Source organism: Stenella coeruleoalba (assembly GCF_951394435.1).
Source record: "Stenella coeruleoalba genome assembly, chromosome: 9".
Lineage (NCBI taxonomy): Eukaryota > Metazoa > Chordata > Mammalia > Artiodactyla > Delphinidae > Stenella > Stenella coeruleoalba.
The window spans coordinates 57,968,002-57,991,267 of NC_137155.1; the positions used below are offsets into that span (position 1 = coordinate 57,968,002).

Here is a 23,266-nt window from a genome sequence, read left to right on the forward strand (position 1 = left end):
CCTTTTCAGCCCCATCCTTTGGGCTGCATGTTGTGTTGCTTTGGGACTTTTCTCATCGGGGTGCATCCGAATTCCGGCTAACTGGGTTCACAACAGAAAGATGGTTGAAGGAGGGGGATGACAGCATTATTTGACCTGGACCTAGCAGTCCACTTGGAATGGCATTGGTTCTGGGGCTGCGTTGACATTCATTCTCTGTTGTGAAGGTAGGCAAGATCTGGGAGATATTGATACTTTTTACACATAGATGACTAAAACTGCTTCCAGCTGGTCCAGGCATCTCTGCTGGGAAATAGGCCACACTTCAGGAGATGTTTCAATTGATACCAGTATGCCAGGCTCACTACTACGCATCTATCACTAAGCATGGGGGCGGGGGGTGATTCAATTTTCTCTCCTGGCTTTCTTCATGCTAAGAAGATACACTCAAAGTACGCTACTTTTGATGATAAATTATAAAAATCCTAAGATCAAAAAATTTTCTAAACAAGAACAACTTCATCTGAATTCTGAGATGCTTTAGTTAATTTCCAAATTCTGTGGCACTGCAGGATTCCCCCTCTTCTCACCCATTCCTAATTCATTTCTTAAAACACAATCTAGATATATCATGGGAGATGCACCATTACTTTCCCTTCTTTCAAGTAATGCATTTTTGTGTAAACATGTTGTTTATGACAGAATCTTTTTTTTTAAATTAATTTATTTTATTTATTTATTTTTGGCTGTATTGGGTCTTCGTTGCTGCGCGCGAGCTTTCTATAGTTGCAGCGAGCGGGGGCTACTCTTCGTTGCAGTGCACGGACTTCTCCTTGCGGTGGCTTGCTGCAGAGCACGGGCTCTAGGCCCGCGGGCTTCAGTAGTTGTGGTGCTCAGGCTCAGTAGTTGTGGCTCACGGGCTCTAGAGCGCAGGCTCAGTAGTTGCGGTGCAGGGGCTTAAGTTGCTCCACTGCATGTGGGATCTTCCTGGACCAGGGATCGAACCCATGTCCCCTGCATTGGCAGGCAGATTCTCAACCACTGCGCCACCAGGGAAGCCCCTATGACAGAATCTTTTACGGATGCTTTGTGTTGCCTTTGCTCAAGAAAATACATTTTAAGAGAATTCTCCCCAGCGTGGCATGTAATGTTTCATTAGCCAACATAACCTTGTTTATTTGCTTTTTAAAATTTTATTTGGGAAAGGAAATCAATTTGCACCCCTGACACGCTGCCAGGTTCCTGTTTATAAGCACACAATAGGCAGCTTGGAGGGGGCAAAAATAGATAGTTTATGATTTCAGCATTAAGTATGACACAATCTGTATATGAAACCATAGAGGCAACAGTGTTTTCCTGTCCCCGCAGTCACGCTCTGCAGTTTAAGCTTTTTTGTCAGCGCATTATCCAAGTATGCACGAAATAAGTGGCCCTAATTGTGCCGGGCACTTTAAGTGTGAGGAAGAATTGTCAGAACAAAAAGAGCTCTTAGCTGGGGTTTTTGTTGTTGTTGTTGTTTTAGAAAACACTTTAAGCAACTGGCTGGGACTCAGCCCTGTAACTGTGCTGTGCTCTGGGGTAAGCGTCCCTGCAACATAATTCAGAGTGTCCTCAGGCCCTCTGCTGTCAGAGATTCCGATGGGCTGGGGGGAGATGGGCAGGACCTGAAGGCCAGTGTGCCCAGCATCGAAGAGAATCCCTTCCCCCTCACTCTAGACCCCTAAGGGTGATGTGAGGAGATGGTCATCCTCTGGACTTGACCCTCACTCCTGCCTTCTTTGAGTGTTCATCTGCCTTTCTCTTGCCCAAGATGAAATCATTACATTATTGGTCCAACATATTCAGGTCCAAAGGTGACCCTGAGATAAAGTTACTCTCTCCACTTCACAGAAGTTAAACTCTCTACAATCATCCATTATAGCAGAAAGAACACTGAATTAGGAAGCAACAGCTCTAGAGTCTAGTCCTATTTCTGCCTTCATTTAGATGTGGGCCACTGGTGCGGTTGCTTCTCCTTCTCTGGCCTCCATTTTCTTCTCTCTAAAATCAAGGAGTTGGATTACAGGGTCTCTGTGGTATCTTTCATCTCTCAAGGTCTGAGAGCAGCTACGTATCAGCATCATAGAAATCTTCTCCTGGAACTCGGAGTTTCTTCTTTCCTGTCTTCGCAGCCTGCATGCAAGCTGGATCTCCTGTGTTGGGTTTTTCCATCTGTGGTCCTGTTTCTATTCCTGATGAGGTGGAGATAACTTCATCCCTCCTTTTCACTGCCCCAGTTTCCACTGTTTCAGTAATTATTTTAACTTCCGTGAATCTGCTTTTTCTTTGTTCCTTTTCATGGTCCTAAATTGCCACTGAAACCTACGCTTAAATCCTGCATAGTTCCGCTGGCCAACAGAGTTAGTGTCTCCTGGCTTAGAGACCCTGTGCCTGGGGCAGGACAGGGTCCCTTTCCATCCCACCTTGCCATTTGCAGTCAGTCTGTAGCCGCAGCCTCTTATTGAATCCCTGAAGTTCTTTTCCAGTTTCTTAAAGTGATTATTTCGCTGAGCTTGTAACAAGCTCTAGGTATGCTCTGGATGTGAATTTAGAATGTTCACATGGATGAGTCAAGGAGGGAAGCCAACTTGGGGTGGGGGAAGCTTGACTACAAGGGGAATCTTTCATTATTCATCTCTGCTAGTGATTAGAGGGCACTATTGGATAGATATAATTGGATCATATCCCAGAAATCAAGATAAAAGACCATAAATAAGCATTTCACCCTCCTCCTTCCAACACTGGCTAAGCAACCCCCTACCCACATTCCACAGCCTCCGCTTGAATTTTGTTCAGTCTGTGCTAAGGCTCAGTGAACTAGAGTTATCTTAGAAAGAGTAAGCACCACTCTGTGTGTGTGGTGTGTGTGTGCACAGAAAGCTTCCCCAAAGCTTGCACGTGCTAGAAAGATAGGTTTTCTGAATTCCCTCTCGGCAAAGATAAAAACTCAGTGTCAATTAGGTCTTTTCCTTCAGCTGCCATTGGAACAGCACTAAAGACCTTTCAAAAGAGTTCTTGACGGTTCTAATCCCAGTAAATGAAAGGGAAGAGAGAAAAGGGAAAGCGGTACCATTTAACCTTGTCAACACTTCTTCAGATATTGGAGCCTAAACCTCTATCAAATGTGGAGATGTGAAAAGATGTTTGAATGAATGGAGCAACACCCAGGACGTGGCTTGGGGGAATGGTCGCTTCTTCTGCCAGCAGATGATTAGATTTGATGCCTAAACACTGTCATCGTTCCATTAAAAAGGGGATGGAGAATTAGTTAGCTACCCAGAGAAACCCAGTATTACGTATAAATGCAGAACTTACTTGCAGGCTAAGCTGCTTAACCAGGGTGAAGATAATACAAGCAGTTCAAATACTTTGTCCTTCATCTTTTGCCCTGAATGAATATGCCTTTTACTAATGATTATAAACCTTTAAAATGGCTTTTCATGGTGAGATTCTGTTTAAGTTTCTAAATTCATCTGTAGGGGTTTGAAACTATCTCATAAAGTGACTAGTAAACAATATAGGTATGAAAAGACATATGAAAAGTATTTTTTTAATACATAGGCCTACAATTGGTTTCTTTAAAAGTAACCAGACAACAGATACATATATGTGTATGTATACATACACACACACACACACACACACACACACACACACACACACACGTATCATCGGCTTAAGGACATGAGCATCAATGCAGAGGAAAAGATGTAGGCCTTTTGTCCAAGGACTCACTTACTAAAAGCTTCTACAATTTGAGTGTGTTTCTTTGCTTTTTCTTTCTTATTTTCTGCATGGCATGGGCTGAGAATCGAATCTGACTTCCCACATGGCAGGTAAGAATTCTGCCACTGAACCACCCATGTACCTGGGTGTGTTTCTTACGTGGGTCTCTAACTCCCCTGAGATCTCATCTTTGTTTTAGGTTTATAAATATTGTTTCTTAGCCTATCAACTAATCAGTAAATTTGTTCCACCTTAAAGTTGTCAGTGGAGAAGCATCGCAATGGGATGAAAATGAACTCAAGATGGCAAATTATAGAATGTTCAAGTTGCCGAACACCAGGACCCTATAGATTTGGTGTCTGACCACGAGAGTGAAAGGCTGCCGTGGGAGATCACCTAAATACAAATATCTCATTGGCCTTAGTGCTTACTTAGCAAGCCAACCCGTAAGTCCTGACTATCTAGGGTAGAAAATGCAGCTTCTAAATGGATGCACTTTCCTCCCGTCCAGTAGCTGACAGAAAGGAGAGCTGAGCTCAGCACAGTACTGGCGTTATGGTACCTAGACACCAGGTGCCAAATTCTTCCCTCTGTGATTCCCATGTGTGAAAGCGTGCTTATGCCGAGCCCAGTTGTTTCACCAGGAGGAAGGTAGACAAGTCGGAAGCTGTGGCCTAAAAGTAAGACCTTGTTTTCGGGGTGTGTAATTGGGTTCAGAGGAGCCTTACCTGTCCTGGCTCATCTTTGTGGGGTGGAGCTGGCACACGTGGGATGGGTGCATCTTAGCTCTGCCTTCTGTTGTTTTTATCAACCCAATCATGGTTTGTTAGGCACATGGGTAAATACAGAGCTAGTTCAGTTAGCGAAGTCCTGCCCTTAGATGGTTCAAATGAAAGGAAAGGAAATAAAGGTACAGATAACAAATTTTTTTTTTTAAGTTATAGTAGGTGGGGTGGAGTGAAAAATGTCACTGGGTCCCAAACTGGGGTTTCTTATCTTTTATCATAATGTATATATAAATATACATTATAAATAATATATATAGACTGTATATATACACACAGTATTCTGTGTGTGTGTGTGTGTGCTTTCAGAGGAACTATCTGAAGAGATATAGTAAAAGATTAATTTTTTCTGCATGTTAGGATGATAGGTAATTTTGTTCCTACTTATTTTTTTCTTGTATAAATTTTCTCCATGAACAAGTATATTACAGATACATAGCTTGTAAAGTAAAATAATGCAAGTTTAATTGGAACATAGTTGTACTGCATATTTTCTGATTGTCCATGCAGGCCCATTTCCCCCTTTTCCGCTCCGCTGTCTGCCCTGCAAGGCTGACCCGTTTACACCACATGAATGAGCACCTTTAACCTGTCTTTTCCCACTGGATCTGGGCCAATGACCACAGGGGCACCACAACAGGTTCCAGAGAGGGAAGAAGGGGAGCCTGAGGGTCTGTTCTTACAGCTCCTTCAGTTAGTCACCTGCTTTGACTAAGGGTCACAGTTCTCGCCAGGTGCCCTCTCCACACAGCTCTCTCCTCCCCTGGTCACGCTAACCTCTTCTCTCCCCTGAGTCCTGGTAACCTCTCCTTTCTCTCACTCCTGGAAGCCTAGGGATGCTAACAGCTCGCTGCTGAAACTGGGCCCAGGGTACTGCACTATGGCTTGTGCTTCCCTGCACTCTGCCCACAACTTTGCAGCTAGCTCCTCTGCTAATCACTCCTCAAATTACCCATTTTGAGCATGCAGTCTGTTTCCTACTGGGACCCAAAGTGATACAGTAGTCAGACACTCTGAAATTGTGCATTTACCTGTAGTAATTCGGCTAGATTAACTAAAGCATCAGTTTTCTTGTGTGACTAGAATTTTATCAACATTATGAAAGAGTAGGTCTGATGGTATGATGGAGTGAAATGAGATTTTAGAAATCAAGGAATGTGAAACCTTCAAAAGACAAATTGTATAGAAAAATGAATTCATGACTCTTAAGGAAGTGTTTTAAAAACATGAGATCCAAGGGAGGAAAGTCCTAAAAGAGATCCTTGGTCGTCAAAAAAAAAAAAAAAAAAAAAAAGCCATTGGATTTTTTTCTTTGTTTAACATCTTTATTGGAGTATAATTGCTTTATGATAGTGTGTTAGTTTCTGCTTTATAACAAAGTGAATCAGCTGTACATATACATATATCCCCATATCTCTTCCCTCTTGCATTTCCCTCCCTCCTACCCTTCCTATCCCACCCCTCTACGTGGTCACAAAGCAGCAAGCTGATCTCCCTGTGCTATGCAGCTGCTTCTCACTAGCTATCGGTTTTACATTTGGTAGTGTATATATGTCCATGCCACTCTCTCACTTTGTTCCAGCTTACCATTCTCCCTCCCCATGTCCTGAAGTCCATTCTCTACATCAACGTCTTTATTCCTGTCCTGCCCCTAGGTTCTTCAGAACCAATTCTTTTTTTTTTTTTTTTTTAAGTTTCCATATGTATGTGTTAGCATATGATATTTGTTTTCCTCTTTCTGACTTACTTCACTCTGTATGACAGACTCTGGGTCCATCCACTTCACTTCAAATTACTCAATTTCGTTTCTTTTTTATGGCTGAGTAATATTCCATTGTATATATGTGCCATATCTTCTTTATCCATTCATCTGTCAATGGAAACTTAGGTTGCGTCCATGTCCTGGCTGTTGTAAATAGAGCTGCAAGGAACATTGTGGTACATGACTCTTTTTGAATTATGGTTTTCTCAGGGTATATGCCCAGTAGTGGGATTGCTGGGTCGTATGGTAGTTCTGTTTTTAGTTTTTTAAGGAACCTCCATACTGTTTTCCATAGTGTATCAATTTACATTCTCACCAACAGTGCAAGAGGGTTCCCTTTTCTCCACACCCTCTCCAGCAATTATTGTTTCTAGATTTTTAGATGATGGCCATTCTGACTGGTGTGAGGTGATACCTCATTGTAGTTTTGATTTGCATTTCTCTAATGATTAGTGATGTTGAGCATCCTTTCATGTGTTTGTTGTCAATCTGTATATCTTCTTTGGAGAAATATCTCTTTAGGTCTTCTGCCCATTTTTGGATTGGGTTGTTTGTTTTTTTGGTATTGAGCTGCATGAGCTGCTTGTATATTTTGGAGATTAATCCTTTGTCAGTTGCTTCATTTGCAAATATTTTCTCCCATTCTGAGGGTTGTCTTTTCGTCTTGTTTATAGTTTCCTTTGCTGTGCAAAAGCTTTTAAGTTTCAATAGGTCCCATTTGTTTATTTTTGTTTTTAATTTCATTTCTCTACAAGGTGGGTCAAAAAGGATCCTGCTGTGATTTACATCATAGAGTGTTCTGCCTATGTTTTCCTCTAAGAGTTTTATAATGTCTGGCCTTACATTTAGGTCTTTAATCCATGTTGAGTTTATTTTTGTGTATGGTGTTAGGGAGTGTTCTAATTTCAGTCTTTCACATGTAGCTGTCCAGTTTTCCCAGCACCACTTATTGAAGAGGCTGTCTTTTCTCCATTGTATATATTCTTGCCTCCTTTACCAAAAATAAGGTGACCATATGTGCGTGGGTTTATCTCTGGGCTTTCTAACCTGTTCCATTGATCTATATTTCTGTTTTTGTGCCAGTACCATACTGTCTTGATTACTGTAGCTTTGTAGTATAGTCTGAAGTCCGGGAGCCTAATTCCTCCAACTCCGTTTTTCTTTCTCATGATTGCTTTGGCTATTTGGGGTCTTTTGTGCTTCCATACAAATTGTGAAATTTTTGTTCTAGTTCTGTGAAAAATGCCATTGGTAGTTTGATAGGGATTGCATTGAATCTGTAGATTGCTTTGGGTAGTATAGTCATTTTCACAATGTTGATTCTTCCAATCCAAGAACATGGTATATCTCTCCATCTATTTGTATCATCTTTAATTTCTTTCATCAGTGTCTTATAGTTTTCTGCATACAAGTCTTTTGTCGCCTTAGGTAGGTTTATTCCTAGGTATTTTATTCTTTTTGTTGCAATGGTAAATGGGAGTGTTTCCTTAATTTCACATTCAGATTTTTCATCGTTAGTGTATAGGAATGCAAGAGATTCTGTGCATTAATTTTGTATCCTGCTACTTTACCAGATTCATTGATTAGCTCTCGTAGTTTTCTGGTAGCATCTTTAGGATTCTCTACGTATAGTATCATGTCATCTGCAAACAGTGACAGCTTTACTTCTCCTTTTCTGATTTGGATTACTTTTATTTCTTTTTCTTCTCTGATTGCTGTGGCTAAAACTTCCAAAACAATGTTGAATAATAATGGTGAGAGTGGGCAACCTTGCCTTGTTCTTGATCTTAGTGGAAATGGTTTCAGTTTTTCACCATTGTGGATGATGTTGGCTGTGGGTTTGTCATATATGGCCTTTATTATGTTGAGGTAAGTTCCCTCTATGCCTACTTACTGGAGGGTTTTTATCATAAATGGGTGTTGAATTTTGTCAAAAGCTTGCTCTGCATCTATTGAGATGATCATATGGTTTTTATTCTTCAATTTGTTAACATGGTGTATCACATTGATTGATTTGCATATATTGAAGAATCCTTGCATTCCTGGGATAAACCCCACTTGATCATGGTGTATGATCCTTTTAACGTGCTGTTTGCTAGTATTTTGTTGAGGATTTTTGCATCTATGTTCATCAGTGATATTGGCCTGTAGATTTCTTTCTTTGTGACATCTTTGTCTAGTTTTGGCATCAGGGTGATGGTGGCCTCATAGAATGAGTTTGGGAGTGTTCTTCCTTCTGCCCTGTTTTGGAAGGGTTTGAGAAGGATAGGTGTTAGCTTTTCTCTAAATGTTTGATAGAATTTGCCCGTGAAGCCATCTGGTCCTGCCCTTTTGTTTGTTGGAAGATATTTAATCACAGTTTCAATTTCAGAGATTGTGATTGGTCTGTTTATATTTTCCATTTCTTCCCGGTTCAGTCTCGGAAGGTTGTGCTTTTCTACGAATTGGTCCATTTCTTCCAGGTTGTCCATTTTATTGGCAGATAGTTGCTTGCAGTAATCTCTCATGATCCTTTGTATTTCAGCAGTGTCAGTTGTTACTTCTCCTTTTTCATTTCTAATTCTGTTGGTTTGAGTCTTCTCCCTTTTTTTCTTGATGAGTCTGGCTAATGGTTTATCATTTTTTTTTTATCTTCTCAAAGAACCAGGTTTTAGTTTTATTGATCTTTGCTATTGTTTCCTTCCTTTTTCATTTATTTCTGACCTGATCTTTATGATTTCTTTCCTTCTGCTAACTTTGGGGTCTTTTTTGTTCTTCTTTCTCTAATTACTTTAGGTGTAAGGTTAGGTTGTTTATTTGAGATGTTTCTTGTTTCTTAAGGTAGGATTGTATTGCTGTAAGCTTCCCTCTTAGAACTGTTTTTGCTGCATCCGATAGATTTGGGTCGTCGTGTTTTCATTGTCATTTGTTTCTAAGTATTTTTTGATTTCCTTTTTGATTTCTTCAGTGATCTCTTTGTTATTAAGTAGTGTATTGTTTAGCCTCCATGTGTTTGTATTTTTTACAGAGTTTTCCTGTAATTGATATCTAGTCTTCTAGCACTGTGGTCAGAAAAGATACTTGATACTATTTCAATTTTCTTAAATTTACCAAGGCTTGATTTGTGACCCAAGATATGATCTATCCTGGAGAATGTTCCATGAGCACTTGAGAAGAAAGTATATTCTGTTGTTTTTGGATGGAATGTCCTATAAATATCAATTAAGTCCATCCTGTTTAATGCTCAGTTATTTAAAGCTTGTGTTTCCTTATTTATTTTCATTTTGGATGATCTGTCCATTGGTGAAACTGGGGTGTTACAGTCCCCTACTATGATTGTGTTACCATTGATTTCCCCTTTTATGGCTGTTAGCATTTGCCTTCTGTATTGAGGTGCCCCTTGTTGGGTGAATAAATATTTACCATTGTTATATCTTCTTCTTGGATTGATCCCTTGATCATTATGTAGTGTCCTTCTTTGTCTCTTGTAATAGTCTTTGTTTTAAAGTCTATTTTGTCTGATATGCGAATTGCTACTCCAGCTTTCTTCTGATTTCCATTTGCATGGAATATCTTTTTCCATCCCATCACTTTCAGTCTGTACGTGTCCCTATGTCTGAAGTGGGTCTCTTGTGGACAGCATATATACGGTCTTGTTTTTGTATCCATTCAGCCAGTCTTTGTCTTTTTGTTGGAGCATTTAATCCATTTACATTTAAGGTAATTATCGATATGTATGCTCCTATTACCATTTTCTTAATTTTTGGGGGTTTATTATTGTAGGTCTTTTCCTTCTCTTGTGTTTCCTGCCTAGAGAAGTTCCTTTAGCATTTGTTGTAAAGCTGGTTTGGTGGTGCTGAATTCTCGTAGCTTTTGCTTATCTGTAAAGGTTTTAATTTCTCTGTCGAATCTGAATGAGATTCTTGCTGGGTAGAGTAATCTTGGTTATAGGTTTTTCCCTTTCATCACTTTAAATATGTCCTGCCACTCCCTTCTGGATTGCAGAGTTTCTGCTGAAAGATCAGCTGTTAACCTTATGGGGGTTCCCTTGTATGTTATTTGTTGTTTTTCCCTTTCTGCTTTTAATATTTTTTCTTTGTATTTAATTTTTGATAGTTTGATTAATATGTGTCTTGGCGTGTTTCTCCTTGGATTTATCCTGTATGGGACTCTCTGCGCTTCCTGGACTTGATTAATTTTTCCTTTCCCACATTAGGGAAGTTTTCAACTATAATCTCTTCAAATATTTTCTCAGTCCCTTTCTTTTTCTCTTCTTCTTCTGGGACCCCTATTATTCGAATGTTGGTGCATTTAATGTTTCCCAGAGGTCCCTGAGACGGTCCTCAATTCTTTTCATTCTTTTTTCTGTATTCTTCTCTGCAGTAGTTATTTCCACTATTTTATCTTCCAGGTCACTTATCTGTTCTTCTGCCTCAGTTATTCTGCTATTGATTCCTTCTAGAGAATTTTTAGTTATTGTGTTGTTCATCATTGTTTGTTTGCTCTTTAGTTCTTCTAGGTCTCTGTTAAATTTTTCTTGTATTTTCTCCATTCTATTTCCAAGATTTTGGATCATCTTTAGTATCACTACTCTGAATTCTTTTTCAGGTAGACTGCTTATTTCCTCTTCATTTGTTTGGTCTGGTGGGTTTTTACCTTGCTCCTTCATCTGCTATGTGTTTCTCTGTCTTCTCATTTTGCTTAACTTACTGAGTTTGAGGTCTCTTTTCACAGGCTGCAGGTTCGTAGTTCCGGTTGGATTTGGTGTCTGCTCCCAGTGGCTAAGGTTGGTTCAGTGGGTTGTGTAGGCTTCCTGGTAGAGGGGACTAGTGCCTACGTTCTGGTGGATGAGGCTGGATCTTGTCTTTCTGGTGGGCAGGTCCTCATCTGGTGGTGTGATTTGGGGTGTCTGTGAACTTATTATGATTTTAGGCAGCCTCTCTTCTAATGCGTGGGGTTGTGTTCCTGTCTTGCTAGTTGTTTGGCATAGGGTTTCCAGCACTGTAGCTTTCTCGTCATTGAGTGGAGCTGGGTCTTGGCGTTGAGATGGAGATCTCTGGGAGATTTTTGCTGTTTGATATTACGTGGAGCTGGAAGGTGTCTGGTGGAGCAATGTCTTGAACTCGGCTCTCCCACCTCAGAGGCACAGGCCTGATGCCCGGCCGGAGCACCAAGACCCTGTCATCCACATGGCTCAGAATAAAAGGGAGGAAAAAAGAAAGAAAGAAAGAAAGAAAGAAGGAAAAATAAAATAATTAAAATAAAAAAATAATTATTAAAAAAATAATTTAAAAAGAAAGAAAGAAGAGAGCAACCAAACGAAAAAACAAATCCACCAATGATAACAAGCACTAAAAACTATACTAAAAAGAAAAAACCCCAAAACAAGTGGGCAGACAGAACCCTAGGACAAATGGTAAAAGCAAAGTTATACAGACAAAATCACACACAGAAGCATGCACATACACACTGACAAAAAGAGAAAAAGGGAAAAAAAAAATATCGTTGCTCCCAAAGTCCACCACCTCAATTTGGGATGATTTGTTGTCCATTCAGGTATTCCACAGATGCAGGGTATATCAAGTTGATTGTGGAGATTTAATCTGCTGCACCTGAGGCTGCTGGGAGAGATTTCCCTTTCTCTTCTTTGTTCGCACAGCTCCTGAGGTTCAGCTTTGGATTTGGCTCTACCTCTGTGTGTAGGTCACCTGAGGGTGTCTGTTCCTTGCTCAGACAGAACGGGGTTAAAGGAGCCGCTGATTTGGGGTCTGTGGCTCACTCAGGCCGGGGGGGGGGAGGGAGGGGCACGGAGTGCGGGGCGAGCCTGCGCGGCAGAGGCCGGCGTGACGTTGCACCAGCCTGAGGCGCACCGTGCGTTCTCCCGGGGAAGTTGTCCCTGGATCACGGGACCCTGGCAGTGGTGGGCTGCACAGGCTCTCAGGAGGGGAGGTGTGGAGAGTGTCCTGTCCTTGCACACAGGCTTCTTGGTGGCGGCAGCAGCAGCCTTAGCGTCTCATGTCCGTCTGTGGGGTCCGCGCTGATAGCCGCGGCTCGCGCCCGCCTGTGGAGCTCCTTTAAGCAGCGCGCGCTGATAGCCGCGGCTCGCGCCCGGCTCTGGAGCTCCTTTAAGCAGCGCTCTCAATCCCCTCTCCTCGCGCACCAGGAAACAAAGAGGCAAGAAAAAGTCTCTTGCCTCTTCGGCAGCTCCGGACTTTTTCCCGGACTCCCTCCCGGCTAGCCGTGGCGCACTAACCCCCTGCAGGCTGTGTTCACGCCGCCAACCCCAGTCCTCTCCCTGGGATCCGACCTCCAAAGCCCGAGCCTCAGCTCCCAGCCCCGCCTGCCCCGGCGGGTGAGCAGACAAGCCTCTCGGACTGGTGAGTGCTGGTCGGCCCTGATCCTCTGTGCGGGAATCTCTCTGCTTTGACCTCCGCACCCCTGTTGCTGTGCTCTCCTCCGTAGCCCCGAAGCTTTCCCCTCCGCCACCCGCCGTCTCCGCCCGCGAAGGGGCTTCCTAGTGTGTGGGAACCTTTCCTCCTTCACAGCTCCCTCCCACTGGTGCAGGTCCCGTCTCTATCCTTTTGTCTCTGTTTTTCCTTTTTTTCTTTTGCCCTACCCAGGTACGTGAGGAGTTTCTTGCCTTTTGGGAGGTCTGAGGTCTTCTGCCAGCGTTCAGTAGGTGTTCTGTCGCAGCTGTTCCACATGTAGATGTATTTCTGATGTATTTGTGGGGAGGAAGGTGATCTCCGCGTCTTACTCTTCCGCCATCGTGAAGCGCCTCCAGCCATTGGATTTTTTGTGTATTTTTCTTTTCTTGAATTCTTGTTTTAAGAGTAAGGATCAGAAGTGGTCTGGTGCTTTTGCAGTGAAATGAGTGAGGGAGGGATGGATGTTATGAATGGGAACGGATGGATGAAGTAGGGAAATGTGGACTCACGGAGGCAGAGTTGTGATGGCAAACAGAGTGGCCAGGCCTCAGACATAGGCCTCACTGGGAGGTAATGTTTGAGCAAACTTTTGGAAAAAGTGAGGGAGGTAGCCATGAGGAGAATGCGAAGAAGCCTTCCAGCCTGTGGGAGCAGTGGCACCAAAGCTCCCACGTGTTAGCGGAACCTCAGGGAGGTCAGTGCGAGTCTGGAGCAGAGTGAATAAGATGAGAGGGTGGTAGGAAATGAGGTCACAGTGATGGGTGATATCTCGTAGGTTGGGGGATGTACCTTGCAGGCACTGTAAACATGGAAACCATCTCATTGACCCCCATTGCACTTCTCTGGACACCTAAGGATCCAGAGAACCCAGGTTCCCAACATTTTTAAAAATGGGCTCTTAATATTCAGACAGGATTTCCAGAATCTTCTTTGGGGATTGTCATCTCCAGTTGTGGCCAGTTACCCTGCGCTACATAAGTGCTGTTTGGTTCGCTGTGGTCAAGAGAAAAATGTTATCTCTTTATATCAGGATTTCATCGAATCAGACAGACTGAATTGCTCACCCGTCACCTGTGTTGCATTATGCATTTGGGTTTTGCTCTAAGATTTAAACAGCAGTAGCTATGATTCAGTTTCCTTGGAAGCAATGGCAGTTCAAAGCTTATCCAACGGCCAGTTTCCAGGATAGAAATATGCTGCTTAATTAATATCGATCATTAGAACAACCTCATAGGAACTTAGGTTAGTGAAGTACTAAACAATTTACAAAGCAAGGCCACTCATGGAGAGCCACCTGACGGGTTCCACCAGCAGCACAATGAAGTGCAAGCCTCTTCATTCGCTATTGTTTCAGAGGAGGAAGACTATCTTGTTGCACATTTTCCTTCCCACTGAGGATCACATTTCTATTTTATGTTCAGAGAGCATAATGTTGCCAAATATTCAGGAATGCAGATGCCCAACCAGTGCTCCAGGCAGGGGAGTTTTGAAGCAAATTCATTTTAGTGGGCCAGCCCTACCTTCCAGCTCTTTTGGCCAGGAGAGAAGAGCTGAGGAATGGGGGCCTGGGAAAGGCAAGGGAGGGTCTCTCCTCAGACCTGTGCTGTATCATTAGCAGCTTTCAAGAGAGCGCTCCCTTTATACTTCTGGGCATTAAGCAAGTACTTCATTTTCTTTGAAATGGTGAAGAAATAGACCTCAGCATCCCTGTGGTAGTTTTACATGTGCTCTTATTTTTAGTACTTTTACATTTCCTGGTAAGGAAGGGAGAGAAATTTGTTTAGTGATTCTAGAATGGGCCACTTGCCTGCTGCACAGCCGTACCAGGTACTCAGTGTGACTTCTCAGCATTTCCCTGTGTGCTCAGTGCTGCTTTCATGATATTGAAGCCCCTTTTCTTCCTTATGACACACAGAAGCGCCAGCATGGCAATGCCATTGGTGCCATCTTCTTAACCTTTCCTGCACCTGCCTCAAGACCCCAACGTTTTGCTTGTTTCTAATCACTTCACTTTGGCTTTTTTGGGTCTGTTTTCTAGTTGCTAAGGAAGGCCCATCTTGCCTCGCTTCAACCAGGGCTTGAGTTGACCAGACACCTGGTGGTTTGAGGAGACTGCTGAGTTGTGTTCTGGCCTCTGTGTGTTGATAGGACGTATGAGGACTCAAACCCACAAATGTTCCCTCTTTATATCTTTGGCTTAAGATGACCGTGTGCCCAACTTAGACAAGAGGAAACTGTAGACTGATGGCTCTTATTTCCGTATCATTACCTCGGAAATCATAATTCATGTATCCATTCAATCATTGGTCATCTAGTTCTGTGCCAGGCATGGAGCTTAGGCGCTAGCGATAGAAGAGAAAACGAGGCAGGCACTGTCCCTGCCTTCCTGAAATTTATAATATGGTGAACTGGAAATAGTAAGTTACTGTGTGATCAGGATAAGAGGTGATAAAGCTCTGGAACTTGTGGGAAAGCAAAGAAAACAGCTATGGGAATCGTTATGGAGGTAGAATCAACAGACTGAAGAAGTTAAGAAGGATCATGTGCTTCATGGCGGATCAGATGCAAACCCAGACCTGTTGACTAGCCCTTTGCCCTCCAGACTGTGGTCTCATCAGCTCTAGATGATGCGTCTTTCCCTCTTTCTAGTGTGTGTGTGAGAAGGTATTTTTCTGACTCATTTGTTTTTCATCCCCTTCTTTCCCTGGATTTCCATATTCCCTCTAAACTGTAGGTCCTCTAAGAGAGTGCCCACTTTTCCTTTTTTGTCTTTCCACAGTATTAGTTACACTTACTATGTATTCACTCAGCAAACATCTATGTGACAGGTGACAGGCATTGTATTAGGCCCTGAGGACAATGATACGAAATCACACCCTGTCCCTGTAACCAAAGTGTTCACAGCTAGAAGGGGAAAACTGACCTGAAGTATATAAGTAAATGTACCCGTGTGTTACAGGAGCTTTGAAAGAAGTATGTATGGGATAAGATGGAGGACAGAGGAGTGGTTAATTATAATATGGTGACGTGGAAATAATGATGACAGTTACACATTGTGATGTGCTATAAAGGCAAGGATTGGGGTGCTGAGGTAGAAGATAACAGGGGGATGGATATCTCTAGCTAGGGAGGTAGTGTTAGCATTGGTAGTCATCATGATAATAATAATTATAATAATGGCTACTGACACTTATTGGACATTTAATGTGTCCAACATTGCACTCAGCTCTGTATTTACATTACTTAAATTAATCTTTATAAAAATCTTACAAGGTAGGGTTGTTCCTATGTGACAAATGAGAAAAATAAAGAGAGGCTATAAACTTGCCCAAGATCACACATCATTCATTTCTTCACCGAATAATTGAATTTATTGCACATCTACGAAGTGCATGACACTGGCTGTTGTGAGATGAACATGGACTATTCCTTCCTCCAAGTTTCCTGGAGGAAGCATTTGTGAAAATAAGTCAGGCTTTCTAATGGAGTTGTGGACAAAGCACTGTGGGAGAGCAGAGCAGGGAACCAACGGGGCCAGAAGGAGTGGGGGAAGACTTCATAGAGGAGGGAGCGTCAGAGCTGGATTTGATGAATGAATTGACTGCAGAGAGGAAGTGCTATGTGCCAAGGTGAAAAAGAGACATGAAATGGTGTGGGATAGTCAAGAAGCATTGAGGTCTGTGTGTGTGAGTGGTAGGGGAGGGGCTGGGGAGGATGGGTTGCCAGGAGGTGGTGTGGGAAAGATTGATGGGGACCAGTTTGTAAAAGGCTGAAGTCGATGGGAAGGTACACATAGGAGGTCATGGATGTCCAGCAGAAGTGTTTAAGTAGGCTGGTGCTGTGAAGGAATGCACAGCTTTCTGGAAGAAGATTCTTGAGAAATGAGGAACCTTACCAGTTAGCAGTACAATGTACAGTATCATTTTCAGTGGAGTTAAATGAATTTCTAATTTCCAGGATATCTGTATATATCTGTATATACAGCAGCCCCAGAAATTTGCTCCACTGTAATTCTAATAACCTGAATGAAATCCTAGTGCCGTTTCATTTGTTCTATCCCAGAAGATGATGTTTAGCAGAAGCAACCAAGACGGTAACGTGGGAGATAAGAGCAGAGACACGGACAGTCCAAGGCACTGAGAATCTGAACAGGAAGGAGCAGGATCTTTGAGAGACACCCCAAAACTCTTTCTCACAGTCAAGGGTGGCACCTGAGAAGACATTTATTGTCTTGAGCATTTTACTACAGTACTAAATGAATAGCTATAAAATGCTTACAGGGATGCTTCAGGGCTCTGCTGCCTCAAACCCAGTATTAGAAAGGATAACAGAGGTCTGGGATTGGAGGAGAGCATGGACCAGTCAGACGGATCTTGCTGTTCTGTATCCTGCAGACTGATGTCTAGAGCCCCAGTCAGGGAGACTGCCGGCTTCCTGGAAATGTGTGAGTGGGCCAAGGCCACTGAGGGTTACGTCAGTGTGCGAGCTGCCTTTCTACCCATTGCAAGAGAAGTTGCCTTAGAAGTTGAACTTGGTCCAGACGTCAGAGAAATGGTCTCTTTCTCAGGCTTTCCCTGAGCTCTTGGAACTCTTAAGGAAGGTGAACTAACATCAAAGAGTGAGCTAGTGATGGTTGCTTGTTTGTTTTGGTAATTTGATAAAAGTGTTGATCAACACTTTTTGAACTGCAGCCTTCCCTCCCTAATCCTAATCTGCACTATTCATTGTAAATCAGTTTAGAAATGCCTATGCAGCCAACATGACCTCGAGACAAGGGTCGCTAATCAGTCACTTTGAAATAGATTAATGGTGTATTCCCAGGCTTTGCTAGGTGTGAAGACAGTGGTGATGACATTGATCCAAATCAATGGTATGATAGATAGACTGTAGTTCTCAGGATCACATACCAGCATCAGTTAATAACTTCTTTTAATGTCCATAGAAAGGATATCAGGTATACTTCATTTTTTGCCGTGTCACTTTCCGCTAGAAAATATTTTTACAGAGAGACTGTAGAGGCAGTGTGGCTTAGTAGGTAACAGCCTGGGTTCTGAAGCCAAACTGCCTAGTTCCGAGCTTCTCCACTTACTGGTTGTGTGACTTTGAGGACACTTAACCTCTCTGTGCCTCAGTTTCTTCATCTGTAAAATGGGGATAATAATCATACCAAACTCCTAGGCTGATGATAAGGATTAAATGAGTTTTCTGACATGGTCATGCTGTGTTAGTGTTAGCCATTATTTATAATATTTCCATTAATATCAGTCATAGGGAGTAGCCACCCAGAATGAACCATTACTCTCTGAGCTTCCCATTCTAAACTTTACTAAAAGGAAAGAAGTACACATTTGCTGTCAGGCACTATGATGGAACATTTGTTACTCACGTGAAACTCTACAATCCGGCCCATTAGATGATTATCTCCATTTTAAAGATGAGGAAGGTATGGCTCAGAGAACTTAAATAACATGCCCCAGATGATATAGAGCTGAAGTGAACTTGAGCCCAATTGCAGTTCTCATGTTTTCCTTCTGTACTTTTGTTCCTTTTAGAATTCTCCAGGGATAAGTAGCAAACTCTGAAAAAGCAGAATTAAAAGTGCATGTCAACGCTGGCATTTTCACAGTACCCTGTGCTCTCTTCTCCCTTCCTCTCCTGCAGAGGTTGCCTGAGATGGTGTCTTATCTTATGTGGTCCATCTTGCACTGTGTGACTATGCCAAGGAGAGAGAGGCAGCCTGCGTGTCCCCTGGTCTCCCCCAGCCCCCTGCCTTGCCTCCTCTAATACCTCACTGGTTCCTCTGTCATGGAGCAGCCCACCCTCTCAGTAAGATTCAAAACACTCCTACTGTTCCAGCTCCCGAGAGCACCAGAAAGGAGTCAACACCCTCTAGAATCCCTCCTACACCTCCAGAGAGCCTAGTGCCTTCCAGAAGATTAGAACCTTTGTTATCCTGTGAAAGTCTCAGACATCTTTTGGATGCAGTTCCTCGATGTTTACATCTGGGAAGTTCTGAAAGTCTTCATAACTGCCCGGGCATCATTAAGATGCAGACAATTCTGAGATTGCACAACTCAGCTTGTAAACACATGTCGGGATGACCCTGGCTCTTTATACAGAAACTTATAAAGTTTCTACACCTTGGCACTTGGAAAGAATATAGATTTGAAGATAACATTTTGGTACTTCATGGGAATCAACATCATTTTGCCTCTATGCTCCAACCTTCACTTTCTCTGGTGGTCCACCTCCCTTCATCCTTCATTACCACACCCTAAAATTATAGTTGTTTGTAAGAGCATGGACGTACATTCATATACATCAGGTTGTTTTTTGCATATCGTATTCCAAGCCCATGCATGCAGGACAATTACCACTCTACCTCCAGCTCACTGACTATGCAGTCAAGACTCATTATTACCCTGGTTCTCATCCCATTCACGCCCTTTATGTCTCAGAACAACAGTGAATGGAGAGCAAGGTATATTGCAGGGCATGAAGGGAATAAGAAGGCCAAGGACATGGGGATAAATTTGAACTAAGGAGGGGAAAATTTAGGTGAAGATGGTTTGTCTGAGGAGCTTATCATCTTTGATGTTTGAGAAATTTTACTTTTTGTTAGCTGTTTCTTGAATCATGATCCTTGGGTCTGGTGGAAAACTGTAATTTTTGGAAGGCTTATTTCTGCAAAAGCTTATGGTTATGGAGAAAAATCCATGTTTGTAGGCCCGTGAATCAGAGTCTAAGGAGTCTGTTTGGATATTTAGTGTCTCATAAAATGTAACGTAGAAAAGACTTGTGGAGCATCAGAGCTGTAAAAGGTCATGGAGACCATGTGGTCCTCACCCCTCCTTCTAGTGATGAGGCTGTGAAGCCAAGGGAAGCTGAATGATTTATGCAGGTTACATGGCTACAAGGAGGGTTAGAGAGACTGAGGTAGAAGAGACCTCCTGACTCCTAAACCAGTATATTTTCAACATTATCACACGTTACTAATCATTTGGAAGCATTTGAACCAAGGTATGAACCGTGTGTTATGAGAGAATCTTAGCAAGAAGAGACCTTGGAGGTCATCTAGTGCCATCTCCCTCCTGATGCAAGAATCCTCTTGGTGACATTAACAGATGGCACTGCTCCCTACTGACGCTAGGAAGCTTAGTAGTTTATAAGGCAACTTGTTTTATCTTTGCCTATCCCTACATATTGGTAAATTTACCCCAACAAAAGGTCGAATTTCTATTTTTAAAGCCTCTGTCCAGGAGGAGTGAGTGTGGCCAAAGGGGAATGGAATGGTATTAGTGATTGTGTAGAGTTTTACTCCTAATGTAAGGATAACAATGCCTATCTTGTAGGGCCAGTGTGAGGATCAGAGGTGCAGTTTATAAAGTGTCTACCATAATAGCTGCTTCAATAGGTACTCAAATTTTAGTTATTGTTGGCTTTTGTCATCATGATCCCATTTTTTGAAATTATGCCCTCTGGAGCGACATAGACTATGTCTAATCCCGCAAATATTTGGAAGGCAGTTAGCATGACCTCTAAGCCTTCTTTTCTTCAGACTAAATATTCCCTGATTCTTCTACCATTCTTCCTCTAATGCATTTTGGATGCCTCCGTTGCTTTCATTCCCTCCTGTTTGTCAATTTTCCCCTTAAACTGTGGTGGCCAAATGCGGTCAGTCCGATGTGCTTGACAGTAGAATAATTACATCCCTTGATCTGGACATCGCACTTCTCCTACAACAACCTAGATTTATGTTAGCATTTTTGGAGGCCAGATCACACAGTTGGCTCAAGTAAAACCTTGTTCTACTATCCAGAATGTTAGCGACGTCTCCCAACATTGTGTCAACCACAGATTTGACAAGCATGATTTTTACATCTTCATCCAAGCGGTTGATAAAAATGTTGAACAAGAAAAGGCCAAAGGCTGAGCCTCCCGGACCACCTCTGATCCTTCCCTGCATATTGACATCCAACCGCTGTTTGGTGACGTTGTTGCACTGTGTGACTATGCCGTCACCAGCTCCAAGTCTACTCACCTATGCTAACAAAAATGACTCAGCAAGATATAGTCATTCTTTGTGTTTTTGAAATTGGATATTTATTTAAAGATAAAATACCATTCTTTTATCAAGGAAGACAGGTTTTGAACCCATAATTGGGAAAATGTGAACTCAGAAGTAATTTCATGTTTGAGTTACTATGTAATGCTGAAAGAAAAAAAAAAAAAAACAACTTCTCTTAATGTGAAATGATAATGCTCGCTTAAATTTGTTTATTTTTCCAAAATGTTTTGAAATTATTCTCTGGGTCTGGGGGAAGGAGGCTGGAGAATTTGCAGATTTCATGCGTTGGGGAGAAAGGAGATTTTTGAAATATTAGGATATAACTTTCAAGAGCTTTTTCCATCTCTGGTGGAGATCACAGAGACAAAAAGATCTCTTAAAAATGTTGGTGGGGGAGGGTGTGAAGTATATCCTAGATAGTCTTTTTTGATTCTTTTTAATGGTTCTCAGAGAAGATTCTTAAACTTTTTGAGGGGAGAGTTATTTCTTTCTCTCATTTAATGTGCTTTATGCTGAAGAAATCAAACCAGTGTCTTTGCACCAGGTTTCAAAATTTTTGAACAAGTTTTTCTTGGTCTCCATGGTGGAGGTTAAGAACAATTATGGACATACCATTTGAGCCAAAGTGCTCGTTTCTTGGTATCTTCCTTGAAGGGCTCGTTTAATGTTTTCTCAAAGGCTTTACTTTCTAATCTACGTTCCACGTTTGTGGCTTTCTTCTTAATTCTGATCCTGTTTATGTCTCTACCCCATAATCAAACAAGTATGTTAACATCTAACATATCTTAACATCTTTTATTGTGATCATGCTTTGAGATTTCAAGATAAATAGACAAAAGAATTAGCATTCTCAAAAATCGCCCAGGTAATAAAAGATAAGATTTCATTATACTGAATATTCTAGGAATGTCATTTTATAATTTACTCATTCTCTCACTATTTACTGCAAGCCTATTGTGCCAGGCACTGATCTGGGCCACGGAGACTCAATGGGAAGTAAAGTTGGACTTAGTCTCTTCTCTCATTGTGCTTATATTCTAGAGGGAGAAACAGATATTGATCAAATAATCGAAGACAATTGTAAACTTGTGAAAAGTGCTATGAGGGAGGGGGAGGTGGTGCCCTTCATTGGAGAGGTCAGGGAAGGCTTTCTCTCATGATGCTTAGTTTGTGATTTGAAGGTGGAGTCTGGGGAAGAGTACAGGTGGCAGAAAACAGCATATTCAGCTCTGTGCTGAAATGGAGCATCTTCAGTATGAGAGCAGGAAAATTCATGCAGGTGGAGTGAATCGCAGAGAGCCAGAGTGAAGGTGGTATGAGATGAGCAGGGGAGGTAGGAAGGGTGTCATACAGGCCTTGGAGGTCACACTGAGAGTGCTGTCGGGGTCTTCTGAACCATGAGAAGCCACCTAAGAAGCATGGAGAGGGTAGGCCATGTAGCTGGATTTGCGTGCGATGAGATCAGTTTTGCCTTTTGAAAGGGTGACTGTGGCTGTATTATGGGAAAGAGGAGGAAGGGAAATCAAGTGAATGACCAGGGACCAGTTAAGAGAGCACTTGTTTAATCCAGGAAAGAAGATGGTGGTTGGGTGGAAGTTGGTGGAAAAAGAGACGGAAAGAGAAGGATGCTTACATTGAATTTATGGTACTTGGGGACTACATGTGGGGGTGATAGAAAAGAGGTGCCAAAGGAGGGTTCAGACATTTTATATTATTGTTTGTGAACTTAAAGAGAATATTATTTTAAAAATTGTATAGCTCTATTGATAACGTTCACTAGCACAGCACAACAGGAATAATAAAAAGAGAGTCAGAAATCCTTCTGTGCCTCAGATGTATTATTGACAAAGGATGAAAAATTTCAAACATCTTTAAGGATCTAAACACTGGAAAAATAATACTTACAATGTTTACTTCATCACAACCTCACTAAGACCTAGAGAAAGAAGTTGGTGAAGGTTCACTTTCGAAAGAAATAACGATTATCTTTATTTTCGCTATTACTTTTAGTTTGATTCTCTACGCCTCTAGAGCCTATAAAAAGGACTCAAGCGTATCCCTGTCCTGCCACCCCAATACAAATCACCATTTCCTTTCATCTCACTTTAAGCAACCACAATATTTTCCCACATCAGAAAAACCTTCCAGTATATAAGGGGAGCCTTTGGATCATGTGTGTGTGTGTTTAAGCCTGTTCATGCCTTTGGGATCTCAAGACAACAGTCGGCTTACAGTCTAAGCCAGGTGCCCAGTTGCCATCTGGGCTCCTGACAAGCTGTGTGGTCAGGGTATAGAAATCAGAAACCTGGGAAAGGTGCAGTGTGATGAACACAAGCACCCCCGATACCATATATGTTATCACCGTCATTTAACACACAGTGCAGGAAATCCTGTTCTTTCCAGAAGAACTTCAAAGAACCACTATTAGTAGTGCTGGGTAACTTTTTTTTTTTTTTTCTTTGCCAAAGCGCAGACAGATAGATATTTTTCCTCTAGTAAA

The 23,266-nt window shown here is 42.1% G+C and overlaps 1 protein-coding gene across 6 annotated transcripts in view; it reads left to right on the forward strand.

Annotated features, from left to right (window-relative positions):
* Window positions 1-23,266, forward strand: part of CREB5 (cAMP responsive element binding protein 5) — a 431,741-nt gene that overhangs the window by 160,365 nt on the left and 248,110 nt on the right. The window contains exon 1 of one of the 6 annotated variants that reach the window (XM_079931997.1): window positions 12,422-12,647. The exons of the other annotated variants lie outside the window; for them this stretch is intronic. The gene's annotated coding sequence lies outside the window, so the exon portion shown is untranslated. Of the gene's footprint in view, window positions 1-12,421; window positions 12,648-23,266 lie in introns of those variants that run through there. 6 annotated transcript variants of the gene reach the window in all.